Source organism: Babylonia areolata, chromosome 17, assembly GCF_041734735.1.
Source record: "Babylonia areolata isolate BAREFJ2019XMU chromosome 17, ASM4173473v1, whole genome shotgun sequence".
NCBI lineage: Eukaryota > Metazoa > Mollusca > Gastropoda > Neogastropoda > Buccinidae > Babylonia > Babylonia areolata.
The window spans coordinates 11272068-11286953 of record NC_134892.1 but is presented as its reverse complement, the minus strand read 5'-3'; the positions used below and the strand labels follow the sequence as shown (position 1 = coordinate 11286953).

Here is a 14886-nt window from a genome sequence, read left to right as displayed (position 1 = left end):
TGGGTTTCCACACAGATAGCTGAATTTTATTCAGAGAACACACACCTCGTCTCAGTGAACAGGCGAGAAGGGGAGAGTGATGGGTCACAGTGCATTCAAGCTGACTGCTTGGTCACCCTTCAACTGACGCTCGTCAAAAAAATGTTGGATCGATGGGAAAGTGGACAGAGCAATACCACTTGTCCAACAGAAAGTTCCGTTGTCCTGGACAACCGGATGGGTGGGTATTTCGAGCCCTACTAGGTGTCCAGTTGTATGCGCCCACGTTGGAAGAGAATCTGAGAGCACGGGATTGAATCCCACACTCGGCAGTATTTTCTCCCCCTCCACTGGACCTTGAGTGGTTGGTCTAGATGCTCGTCGTTTGGATGAGATGATAAACCGAGATCCTGTATGAAGCATGCACTTAATACATGCAAATGAACCCACTGGCAGCAAGAGTTGTCCCTGTCTAAATTCTGTTGAAAAATCCACTAAACAAAATTACCACGCTTGCAGGCAGAAAACAAAGAAAAACAAAGGGGGTGGTGTTGCAATGTGTGTGGGAAGTGCTCTCCCTGGGGACAGCAGCCACTGATCTAAAAATAGAATATTTATATATATGTCAATGGAGAGCAGCCTTAATTCAACACAAAGAGAAATCTGTTGTGACAAAAGAGGACTTTACACAATACAATACAATACAATACAGTACTGGTCCTATCCAGCTACCTTGACATACAACACAGCTTGTACCACTGTGTGATGTAGGTTCGGTCACATCTCATCACAGACACATCACTTGTGCTATGCTCTGTGTTATGTTAAATATGAATCAATAAATAAATGAAATTCTGAAAAACATTTGTAAAAAATCAAAGGTTTTTTTTGGAGGGGGGGGGGGGAGTTAACCATTAAAAAAAAAATATATATATATGATTTTTTTTTAAAAGATGAAAAAAATCCATGAATGAACCAGGATTTTACTCAACACTTTCACAGGACCACAGAACCAGCAGCTGAATTCCACTCAGAAATTGCTTACTTACAAACAGCAGTACAATACAGTACAACAGACCTTGAGGAGGTGCTTTGGATGCTAGTCATTTGGATCAGAGGATAAACCATGGTACTGTGTGCAGTAAGTATGTAAAAGAACTGACAGCAGCAAATGGGTTCTGAAATCTGTGGTGACCAAAATGTAAATGTTACAAAGCAATACATTACATTTACAATAAAATAAATAAATAAATAAATAAAAATACACACACACACACACACACACACACACACACACACAACACAACTTATAACATTCCTAATTATATCCATCACTGCATAACGTAGGTGGGGATGTACCTCGGGCAAGACACTCTCCACCTTAATCAAATTCTTGGCCAAATTATAGTTGGGACAGAAGATGCCTCCTCTGCTGTTCGGACTGTCATAGTCAGACATGACTATCATACAATGTTAATGGGTGGTGGTTGTTTTTTTTAATAAAAAATTTTTAAAAAATCTGGTGCTGTCCAGTCATCTTGACAAACACAACTTCCACTGAGCACCATATTATGAAGGTGTAGACACATCCTACCACAGACACACCATTTCCACATCCTTTTAATGTAATTTGTGTTCATGGGGTTTTTTTTAGTAATTATTATTATTGAACTGTTACTGTTAAATTTAACTGCTTGTTAGTTACACTTTTGTTTTTGTTTTGTTTTTTTAAGTAGTTTTCTACCTTTTCTGTTTCCTGACTTCCTCTCCCACCCACCCCCAACCGCCTCCCCCTTTAGCCCCCCACCCCCATCCCCTTCTTTTTTTTCTTTTTTTTTTTTCTTTTTTTTAAATAATCTAATATCGCTAATAGTGAAAGGACACTAAACTGAAAAACACTCACCACTTCTACCACTGTCTAATGTTAATTTTTATAAAAGAAAAAAATAATGAAAATATTTTCTTAAAAGTCTGGTCCTATCCAGTCATTTGACACACAACACAGGTGGAGTGTTGGCCAAGTGGTAAAGCGCACAACTAGGAAACAAGTATCTACAGGTTCAAGTCCATTATTAACAGACTACAGAGGTTTCTTGCTACCAACTCCAGTACAACTTGAGTGGTGGTCTGGGTGACTACTGCCAATCTTTCAGTTTATCTGCCAATCTATGAAGCTTTGAGTTTAAAAAAAAAAACAAAAAAACAACCAACCAACCAAACAAAAACCACCTTTCCAGGCCATTCGATCAAACGTGCTGTGAAAAAAATATATCTCTCCCTGCCAATCTATCAAACTCACTTTGAAAAAACAAACAAAACTATCCCTGCCTATGTATAAAACTTTCTTTTTTTTTCTTTTTTTTTTTATAATAAATTACCCTGCTAACCCATCAAACTTATTGTGAAGAAAAGGTGTTGCAGTATGCCTGCATAGAATTTGCTTTGTTAGCTTTTCGAAAAAATTCACCTGCCACATATTTTTGTTCATTGGATTCCTGCAGAATGTATGCACAGAAAATTATTTAGTGTGTGTGCATGTGTGTCTAAGTCAGTAAGTGTGCGTATGTGTGTATGTGTGTGTGTGGGTGTGTGTGTGTGTGTGTGTGTGTGTGTGTGTGTGTGTGTGTGTGTGTGTCTGCGGAGGGGGCGTGTGTGTGTGTGTGTGGGTGTGTGTGTGTGTGTGTGTGTGTCTGCGGAGGGGGTGTGTGTGTGTGTGTGTGTGTGTGTGTGTGTGTGTGTGTGTGTGTGTGTGTGTGTGTGTGTGCATGCGTGCGTGCGCGCGCTATGGCAAGGGAAAGTGGTGTGACTACACTCACAGTCATATATGTGTGTAGGCAAGTGTGGGCGAGTTTATGTTTTCCATGAAATTGCCATTCGTTGGTCCGTGATTTCAGACCAAATGAAATGTTGTGGTTTTCTTAATTTTAATGAAAATCGAGGCAAATTGTAATACATATATCATATATAGATTTTAAGGGGAAAAAAACAATGTAGCCATATCCTGAACATTGATCGAACTCTAGAACTGTATAATCATATTTAGTGTGCATTCAACTTCGAGCCCCAAAAGAATATTTCTGTGAGCTTAAGCTGTATCTTATAGAATCTTATTAATTTATACCCGCGAAATCAGTAAATGATGACTGGGGAGGGGGTGGGTTGAGAAGAGGAGACGGGGGTCCCGAGCTCATTAATCAGTGACGTTTGCTGGCTATCTTCTTGACGAACTTTGAAATAAAGTTGTTTTTTAAGTAATTATTGAGTTATACATTTATGAATTAACAGGAGATGTTGGTTTACATACACATGTTTAAAGATACACCTTTACCTTTCTATGTGGCGTCAAATTTTTAGTTCTCTCTCACACTGTCAACTTTCGGGTTCAAACATACTTTCGGAAGTAGCGAAACAGACCAATTTCCCAGAGTGCTCTGTTCAAATTGATGTTGCTATGGTGCAGGGGCGGAAGTCTATTCGCCACAATCGAAGGGAATGTTGACGTCACATTCATGGCATCAGAGATCTTTTCCCAACCCACATGCGGAAAATCGTTGGCAGTGTGGATTACGTGCGTGCATGTGTTAGTGAGTGAGTGTGTGTGTGTGTGTGTGTGTGTGTGTGTGTTTTCAGTGGTCGGTGCACATTAACTGCTATTTGACACATATGCAACACATTGTGCAGGAACTGCTGTTTGAGATCTATGCCCTATATTGGGGAGCGTATCGTTGTGCCGCCGACCCGTTGTGCCGACCCATTTACGGATTGTCTTTTGTCACAAAAAAGACAAAACAAGATGGGCAAGCCATACTAATAATCTCCCTTTTTATTTGACATTTGGGTCACAGTAACATCACAAATGGCGCAACTGGGTCCAAACGTATGCATTCGCAAATCCTCATAGGCTACGACCTTTGTTTCAAATTTCGTAAAGATCGGTTCATAAACAGCTGAGAAAAGCTTGTTTGCGTAGAGAACTGCGCATTCTAAAAATAGAACATGATTAACGTCATCGTGAGCTTATTACTTATACCGTTTATATTCCCTAGTATAATGAACACGTAACTGAAATTTGGAGGAAATCCGTTGATAAACAGCGGAGATATTAGTGATCAAAATTTTGGCAATTTGCGCCACTGTGACGTCACAAATGGCGCAAATGGGTCTCAACTCATACATTCGGTAGACATCATAGCCCCCGAGCTTTGATCCAAATTTTACTAAGATTGGTTCATAAACAGCCGAGAAAAGCTTGTTCAAAAATCATCGAATAGCGGGACGGCGGCATAACGGGTCGGCGGCATAGCGGGACGGCGGCATAATGGGTACCCCCCCTATATTGGACACGAACCGGTATTTGATACTTATGCCATACTTTGTACATTAATCAACAGATCTTTAACACCTATGTCATACATTGTACATGAACGTGTATTTAACACCCATATGTTGTACACGTCTATACGTGTACACGTGTACATGTGTGTGTGTGTGTGTGTCTGTCTGTCTCTGTGTCTGTGTCTGTGTGTGTGTGTGTGTGTGAATCAGAATCAGAATCAATTTTAATGTCAATTAAACCTTAACAAGGTTTATAAGACACGCATGCAAAGTTACATGAAACCACGCACAAAAAAGCAAGACAAAATAATAGATAAATATTGAACAAGAGATTGGATCACTCCTGCACGCTATGGCGTTTTTGACAGCAGTTAGGCCTACTGACAAATTTCCCAAACAGTCCCACAAGTTTGTCTTCCAGTATTAGCTGGTGACTGGGTTTAATAATATTTGGAAGGTATTTTTGAATTTTTTGTATGAATTCTATTCTGATTTCTTTGTATAATTCACAGTCATCTAAGAAATTATATTCATCCTCCTTGTTTGACATTCAGTTGTAGACATAGTCTCCTTTCTTTTGGGATGTTGAAATATCTGCCTTTTTTCTATTGCTAAATCATGGCAGGATATTCTTGATTTGCACAATGATTGTTTTTTATTATAATTAAGATATCCTTCAAGCAAATAAGGTTTGGTTCTGTATTCATGAATAATTTTGTCATAGAATAGTGGTTTAGATTTATTTTCAGATTTGTTTCTCTCCCAGAATAAAATATATCCATATTATAGTTTATTCATTACAACGTGGCTAGGTCTATGAATATTGAATGTTGACTGATTATTCCAAATTTGTCTTAATCCAAGATTCTGTAATATATAATTTCAACGAAATTGACCTATGTTCGCTGTTTTGTTTCCTCTGTAAGCATGTCATCATACACAATTTTGATATACGAATTTGCTCGTGCCTGCCTTATGTGAAACCAAAATTTTATTATTTGACAAATCACTTTTAAACTTAAAGGGTAATTACCTATTTCACCAAGTATTGCTAAATTTGTGTCTTTTTGTGGACTCCCAATACTTGTTTTAAAAAGTTTAAATGAACATGCTCATGGGGAAATTTGTTCGTGAGACAATGGTTATATGGTTTGTCAAAGGTAAAATGTATCATCTGCTTTTTCACAAGTGGGAAACCATATTTCTGCTCCATACGTTAGTACTGGTGAAACGAGACTATCAAATAATTTTGATATTATATGTATGCTTATGTTTTCATTCTTGAAAGATCTTTTAAGAATATGAGAAGCTTTATTACCCTGTTTTACCAGATGTTCCATGGCCTTTTCAAAATTGCCTGATTTATGGAATTTTATCCCCAGATATTTATATTGTTCAGTTGTTTCTATAACTTCTGTTCCGCATTAAAAAATAAATAAATAAAAATAATTTTAAAAAAAGCTCGTGGTTCTGATCTCGAAAATATGACAACTTTTGTTTTGCCTCTGTTGATTTTAATACCCCATTGTTTACAATATAAATGTAACTGGTTTAGTTTTAGCTGTAGGCCATGTTTAGATTTTGAAAGTAATACTAAGTCATCAGCATACAAAAGACAAGAGATACTTTTGTTTTGAGAATGACTAAATGTTGACGAATCGGTATCTGGGAGCCAGTCAACAATATCATTTATAAATATATCAAATAACGTGGGGCTCAGTGTATTTCCCTGCAGTACTCAATCCTCTTCGAACATAGATTGAAGGGGAGAATCCATTTTCATTACGGGTGCAGACTTTTGTGTCTGTATACATACTTTTTATCAAACTGAAGCACCTACCTTGTATACTAGTAATTTTGTGGACATATCTGCGTGTGAAATGCTATCAAAAGCTTTTTTGAAGTCTATGAAACATGCGTATAATCTGTTCTTTCGATTTTTATGGTATAATCAATTATTTTTTTCAACACAAAAATATGGTCCGTAGTTCCAAAACCCTTTCTCAATCTAGCTTGTTCCTTTGCAAGTAAATTGTTTGATTCTAAATAATTATTTAATCTGCTGTTGAGGATAAGACAAAGTAGCCAGCTTAAAGAACAAGTGATAGTTATTCCTCTGTAGTTATTTGGGATTGATTTATCGCTGTCTTTATGAATTGGGATAGATATCCTATTTTTCCACAAATCCGGATAACATCCAGTTTTTAGAACATAATTAAGTACTGTTTAGATTTGGGAAGTAAGTCTGGTACGACAGCTTTAATTATCTCATTTCTGATGCCGTCTATGCCCGGTGATTTATTGTTCTTCAATTTTTGGCACGCTTTTATTACTTCTGTGTCAGATGTATCATTATCTAAACTAGTGTTATCACAATCCACGTTGTTAAAACTGTTTTTCATCCCATTATCAATGATATTTTGGTTTTCATCATCTATACCAACTTTGTTTCCAATAAGTTCATGTAAGTGGGCAATCCATCTTTTAACTGACAGGGATAGTGTGTTTTGATGCGTTTCCATTGTTTTTAGCTGTTGCAATTTTTTCCACAATGTATATGGATTATATGCTAGATCTTTGTTTAGCGAGTCAACTATATTGTATTGTGTGTTTGTGTGTGTCAATGATGACAGCTCATTTTATTTCGTTATATTTCAAAAACTATCCAAAACCACTGAATCATAACATAAAACCCACTTTCCTTCTGACTGATCTAAATAGATAGCCTATGTGAGGTATATACTAACAAGATTTCGACTGTAGTTTCAGATATTGCCGTGAATAGTTTTAGATACTAAAAACACAATGTGAATATGATGAAATGCCCATGATGCAGAAATGCCACTGAGACTGGGGTTCATTTTGCACTATGTTGATCTACCCTTGATGATCTTAGATTTCAGCCGAATGGTTAAAGCGCTGGACTTACAATCTGAGGGTCCTGGGTTCGAATCTCGGTGCACCTGGTGGTTAAAGGGTGGAGATTTTTCCGATCTCCCAGGTCAACATATGCGCAGACCTGCTTGTGCCTGAACCCCCTTCGTGTGTATGCGCACGCAGAAGATCAAATACGCACGTTAAAGATCCTGTAATCCATGTCAGCGCTCGGTGGGGTATGGAAACAAGAATATACCCAGCATGCACACCCCCGAAAACGGAGTATGGCTGCCTACATGGCGGGGTAAATAAAAAAAAAATTAAAAACCGGTAATACACGTAAAATGTTACATGTCTGTCTGAGTGTGTATGTGTGTGCGTCTGAAATCTGATTGAATGACACAGGAAACGAATGATGAGCGCCCCGTGGCAGCCGTCAGTCGGCTCTACCCAGGTAGGCAGCCTGTGGTGCAAATGTCCCCGTGTATGTAAAGCGCTTAGAGCTTGGTCTCTGACCAAGGATAGGCGCTATATAAGTATCCACATCAATCAATTTCAGTTTGTATCAGCTAAGTATTACAAAAACCCTGGTGACTTTAAACTTTCACTAGGTATATACTTATGCTGTTAGAAATGAACTTGTAATAATAAACAATTTTGCCATATTCTTATACCAAGCATTTAAAAGAAAAGAAATGATCAGCTCTTGACCAACACGACTGACTCGATCGATGACTTAATATTACTGTTATACTGTGTGATATCGATAACCCGTCACCGCTTATGTGGTATCCAATTCGGCACCGTTATGTTTACATGTTTATATTGTGTCTTATAAATACTACTTTCTTCCCTCGGTGCTAAAAAACAACAACAAACAAACAACAACAACAAAAACGCACATGCATACATATGCACGGGCGGACGCACACTGATACACACACACACACACACACACACACACACACACACACACACACACACACACACACACACACACACACACACACACACACACACACACACACACACACATACTGTACTCACACTCATGTCACTGGCACAGATGTCATCAGTCACAAGCATCAGCAAAGACAAGAAACATGAATAAATAAATAAACACACAGACGCACAGACACAGACTCTCTCTCTCTCTCTCTCTCTCTCTCAAAATACACACACACATACAACAACAACAACAACAGACACAGACACACAGTCACAGAGACACAGTCAACGACACAGACAGACAGACATCAGCACACGGAGAGAGAGAGAGAGAGAGAGAGAGAGAGAGAGAGAGAGAGAGAGTAGGAAAAGAAAGGAAGATTAAGTCCAGCTGATATGCACGAAGGGGAGGCTATCGAAAAACTCGCTCTGCAGTTGTCACTATCTTGGTTTGCTCCCCTTAGCTGAAATAACACGTCCCCTCAAATCACTATCATCCATCACAAGATATCACACACACACACACACACACACACACAGAAGTATACACGTGTACAACGTTTAATTGTATAGGTGTTAAATATATGTTCATGTCATAATGACATAGGTGTTAAAGATCCCGTTGATTAATGTACAAAGTATGGCATAGGTATCAAATACCAGTACGTGTACAATATAGATCATAAATCTCAAATAGCAGTTCATGCACAATGTGTTGCATATATAGGTGTCAAGTAGCAGTTAATGTGCACCAGATGGCACAGGTCTCAAAGATGAGTTCAATGTATCGTATATAATAAAAAATAAAATAAAATAAATTATGTATATTAATATACGAATATGATTTTTTTTCTTTATGTATTTCTTTTTTTTTTTTTTTTACCTTTCTCAGAGGAACTTCTTTGTTCTTCCTTTCAGCTGGAGTTCATCCCTGATTTTTTTTTTTTTTTTTTTTTTTTTTTTCTGCCTGATCATCCTCACCATTTCAAAGTGGCATTACTCCCACGCCGCTCATTTACATTCCCCCATACACGGCCACACCCGGGTTCGTCCGTCACATTTCCAGCATCGGGAGTAGATTCAACCCAAAACTGAGAAAATGATCTGGAGATATACTGCTCCAGATCAAATTTGTAAATTTTCAGCTTTCCAGAGATAGCTCTCTTCTTTTGATGATGTCATCAGTGACGTCATTATGAACGTAAGTGCTGCGTCCTAGAGCAGTATGGGGTTAACCCTCTGTGTTTGTGGACTCCATCTTCCCCGTTCACTCGTGTGTGTGAGTAGGCCATGGCTCCTTTTAACTCCGTTGTTTAGGCAGTCACATTCCGTTTTCAGAGGTTTGTGCATGATGAGGTCTATCGAGTTTCCACTGATGACACATTGAAGAAAGATGACATGCAAGAACATCTTTAACCCGCGTATTCTAGTCGCCTGCTTCAGTACGCACAAAAAGGGTTTGTTTATTTTGTTTACAGTCCAGCCGACCGCACAGGGCCATATCAGGACTGTCAAACCATACAAATGCTCAACCGCCTCAACACAAAACTGTCACATCTACAAAACAAAAACAAAAAAATCACCAAGACTAATCCGCAAAACAAATTTCGCCATACATTATCCTAATCATTTAGCTGCTGAATCATTTAGCTCCTATTATTATTATTATTATTATTATTATTACTTTTTTTCTTTTCTTTTTTTTTTTTTAGTTATGTACGCTTATAGTTGACTTCATCACGTTTTTGCACCTTATACTTATTATCATTAGTAGTAGTAGTTCTTTTTTTTTTATATATTTATCTCAGTATTATTTATTCACCCTTTTTTTTCTTTTTCTCTTTTTCTCAAGGCCTGATTAAGCGCGTTGGGTTACGCTGCTGGTCAGGCATCTGCTTGGCAGATGTAGTGTAGCGTATATGGATTTGCCCGAACGCAGTGACGCTTCCTTCGGTGAGCTACTGAAACTGAAACTGAAACTTAGCTCCTCAGAGCAAATAAGACTAGGCCGTGCTAACGACGTCACCCCTTCCGTTTGATTTAACATCCCCAGATATTACAACAACAACAAAAATCGTTAAACAAGAGAGGCAAGGCCTTCAAGACTCACTTGTGATACACTTAAAAAAAAAAAAAATCTAATCGTTAAAATGTGTTCTGTATTTGTTATTGTAAAGCTTCGCGTTAAAAAAAAAAATGAAAATAAAAAAAAAATAAAAAAAGTCCGAACCAAATTCGAATTAAGTCCCATAGTATTAATTACAGAGTACTTTCCCTTTTTTTCTATCAGCACCAAAACGTTTGCAAAATAAATAAAACTTCCATGCTTAGCAAAAGAAGTTCCAGTTTGAACAAAAAATGATAATAATGACTGCTCTTGTTGTTGTGTCAGAATATCAGATCAAAGTGCCAAGTTTAGATAATACAAAAAATATAAATATAACTGTAAATGCAGTTTGCATATAATTAGGCTTCTTTTTTTTTCTTTTTTTCTTTTTTGTGCCCATCCCAGAGGTGCAATATTGTTTTAAACAAGATGACTGGAAAGAACTGAATTTTTCCTATTTTTATGCCTAATTTGGTGTCAACTGACAAAGTATTTTCAATGTTAAAGTTTACCACGGACACACACACACACACACACACACACACACAGAGAGAGAGAGAGAGAGAGAGAGAGACAACCGAACACCGGGTTAAAACATAGACTCACTTTGTTTACACAAGTGAGTCAAAAAAAGGGGGAAAAACAACCAACCAAGAAAAAGAAAAAAATTCAAAGCCAAACAAACAATACATGAAAAGGGCCATATAGGCAAATAATACTGTAGAATGGACAGCTAGTGCCCATCGCAGCGTTTACAATTCCAATACCTAACCGCCAGAGCAAAATAGCACAGATAGTAAACTATATCACAGACAGCGAGAAAGAGAAAGAAAGAAAAAAAAAAGTGTCCAGGCTTGCTCGAAAAAAGAAAAGGGGGTGCAGTGGGAAGGCAGAAAAAGAAGAAGACAACAGTGATGGAAGAAGAAAAAAAAAAGGCGGAAACAAAGAGAGCAGTAGAAAAGAGGAAATTTCAAGCACAGGATTTCCAGAAGGCGGAGATGCTGTTTATACTGAAAGACCTCCACCCCCACCACCACACAGGCATCCCCACGAGGGAACACGAAAGAGGGAGTAACTCTCCAACGTACGTGTTTGAATGTAGGCTTGTGCACGCAAGAAAAAGTGATGAAGGCACCAGCATGCCTGCACTTATGTTGACTCGGGAGGTCGGAAAAAAGGGCGATCTTCACAAGTAACAGTGGAGTGTTGGCCTAGAGGTAACGCGTTCGCCTAGGAAGCGGAAGAACCTGAGGGCACTGGTTCGAAACCCACAGTATTTTCTCCCCCTCCACTAGACCTTGATGGTGGTCTGAACGCTAGTCTTTCGGATGGGACGATTAAACCGAGGTCCCGTGTGCAGCATACACGTAGCGCACGTAAAAGAACCCACAGCAACAAAAGGGTTCTCCCTGGCAAAAATTCTGTAGAAAAATCCACTTTGATAGGAAAACATTAAACATATTATTGCTGGCAGATAAAAAAAATTTTTTTAAAAGGTGACGGGGGGTGGGGGGGGCGTTCTCAGTTTAGCGATGTGCTCTCCGCTTATTATCTTCCCCACATTACAAAAAATCGTATATATATATATATATATATATATTTTTTTTTTTTTTTTTTTTTTTTAATAAGAAAGGGGGGGAGGGAGAAAATGCTTCAAAGCTAAAAATAATAAAAAATAAAAAATAAAATAAAAACCGAAAAAATGCCACACAGGCACATATATAATTTTCACTGCATAATCGCCGGAGCAAAATAGCACAAAATAGCACAAATAGTGCTGCGACCGGAAAAGAGAAAACGATGTGCTCAAAGAAAGAAAGGGGAATGGACTCAGAAGGCAGAAAAAGCAGACAACAGTGAAGGGAGAAGAAGAAAAAAAAAAGGCATAAATAAAGAGAGTAACAGAAAAGAGGAAATTTATTTTTCTAGCACAGAATTTCCAGGTGTCAATAACAAGAAGAAGAAGAAGAGAGAAAAAAAAAGAATGACAATAGGTTTATTCATATTGCGCCTAATTGAATTATTTTGCTCTAAGCATTTCACAATTACAATAGTTCCAATCAACAACAAAAACAACTAAATCAATAAAAAAAAAAAATTTAAGATATATATATATATATATATTAGATAAATAAACACACATGCACACTTTTTTCTTTTTTTTTTTTCTTCTTTTTTTTTTTTAAAGGTGCTGCCCCATCATTCTGCACCGTTTCACAAGCATTACTCCTATGCTGCTCATTCCGAGTCCCCCCCCCCCCCCCCCCCCCCCCCCCCCCCCCCCCCCCCCCCCCCCCCCCCCCCCCCCCCACTGATACACAGCCCCACCCCGGCCGGGCTCGTCTGTCAGTCGCAGTCGCAGTCCCAGTACTTTCGTAGCGCTTATCCTCGGTTGGAGACTTTAAGACTCAAAAGAGCTTTACAAACTCGGGGTCATTTGCTCAACAGGCTGCCAACTCGAGTAGAGCCGACTGACGGCTGCCATTGGGCGCTCGTCATTCGTTTCCTGTGTCATTCAGTCAGGTTTCAGTCACGCACGTAATATTATATATTCATACAGACATTTAGCATTTTACGTGTATGACGTTTTTTTCTCTTTTTTTCTTTTTTTTCTTTTTTTTTTAATCTACCCCGCCATGTAGACAACCATACTCCGTTTACGGGAGGAGGGGGTACATGCTGTGTATGTTCTGGTTTCCATAACCCACCAAACGCTGACATGGATTATAGGATATTTTACGCGCGTTTTTTGATCTTCTGCGTTCGTATACAGACGAAGGGGGTTCAGGCACTAGCAGGTCTGCACATCATATGTTGACCTGAGAGATCGGAAAAAAAAGAAAAAAAAATCTCCACCCTTTACCTACCAGGCGCCTGGTTACCGAGATTCGAACCTGGGACCCTCAGATTGAAAGTCCAACGCTTTATTAACCACTCTCCACCTCACTGAAATAAGACTGAACTTCACAGGCCAGGATCAGTGGAAGGCAGTCAACATATTTTTTCTGGATTTCTCCCTCTTGGTAGTGCATCAATTTTCTACAGCAAAACCAGTCACACCACCAAAAGAAAAATTGAAAAAGAAGAAAAAAACATCTGTCTATCAATCAATCTCTCTCTCTCTCTCTCTCTCTCTCTCTCTCTCTATATATATATATATATATATATATATATATATATATTGGATATATAGATATACATGTGTGTGCGTGTGTGTGTGTCTCTGTGTGTGTGCGTGCGAGCGTGTGTGTCTGTGTGTGTGTGTGTGTGTGGCTTGGGAATGCATCACTTTTCTTCAGCAAAACCAATCACACCTTTAAATAATAATAATAATAACAATAATAATAATGACTAGTAGGAGTAGTAGTAGTAGTAGTATGATAAATTAAGAAGGAAAAAAAGATATGTATATAGAGAGAGATGTATTCATGCGTGTGTGTGTGTGTGTGTGTGTGTGTGTGCTGCACTAACTGCACTTCAGATTCACTGTGCTACACATTTTTTTGGGTTCCCCACCAAATTTCATCAGTGGGTAGGCTGGTATACTTCATGACTGCTGTTTGTGCGTGTCTGACATACACATACATATGTACACAGACACATACAAGCGCACTGTGTGTGTGTGTGTGTGTGTGTGTGTGTGTGTGTGTGTGTGTGTGTGTGTGTGTGTGTGTGTGTGTGTGTGTGTCTGTGTGTACGTGTGAGTGTGTCTGTGTCTGTGCCTGTCTCTGTCTGTGCCTCTGTGTGTACGTGCGCGCGCCCGCGCGTGTCACGGTCTGTATGTATGTGTCTGTGTGTGTATACGTGCGTGCGTGCGTGCGCACTTCTTTGGGTGTGTGTGTGTGTGTGTGTTCGTTCTTTAGTTTAGCGTCTTTTCACTATCAGTGATATTAGACGATTAAATAAAAAAAAAATTAATTAAAAAAAAACAGGGGATGAGGGGTGTGGGGGGGGGGGGGGGGGGGGGGGGAGAAGAGGAAAACAGAAAAGGTAGAAATCTACCCCCAAAAAAATGCATACCTAACATGCAATAACATTTAACAGTAACAATTCAATAATGATAATAATAATAATAATCAGAAACCATTAACCGGCACAATTCTGAAAAAACATTAAAGGAATGTAGAAATAGGGCTATGAACTAATGCCTGTGAAAGTTCAGCCATAAGAACCTCAGTCGTGTGTGCGTGCGTGCGTGCGTGCGTGCGTGCGTGCGCACACTACACTCTGCAGACTAAGACCGGAGATTAGAAAAGAGATATGAACCACTTGCAGAAATTGCTGAAGCCAGGCAGCCTGCGCCGCGGCACGCATTCATTATTCATGAGCTGCCTTTGCCCCGCCCAAACGAAAGGAAAGCGTCAGTCGAACGCAGTCTCCTGAGTGATTTTATAATTTGGATTACACCTTTTTTCCCTTTTCTGTTTGCTTCATCCCACGCAGATGTCAAACTCAATTTTGTTGTGAATAACATTCCTAAATATTTATATGTATTGGTTACTTTTATTTCCCTATCACCACAGCACCATTTTTCACGAGTCGAAAGATGACCTCCATTGCGGAAAACTATAATATTGGTCTTAACGAGATTCACTGTTTGTTGTAGTCTGTCTGTTTCTTGCTTAAGGGCATTTAATTGA

General features: G+C 38.8%; 1 protein-coding gene across 2 annotated transcripts in view; it reads right to left on the bottom strand.

Moving 5' to 3' along the window:
• Positions 1-3404, bottom strand: part of LOC143291487 (uncharacterized) — a 27806-nt gene extending 24402 nt beyond the window's left edge. The window contains exon 1 of one of the 2 annotated variants that reach the window (XM_076601368.1): positions 3308-3404. The gene's annotated coding sequence lies outside the window, so the exon portion shown is untranslated. The remainder of the gene's footprint in view (positions 1-3307) is intronic. The other variant, XM_076601365.1, reaches the window with a different exon arrangement.
• Between the last annotated feature and the right edge of the window lie 11482 nt (positions 3405-14886).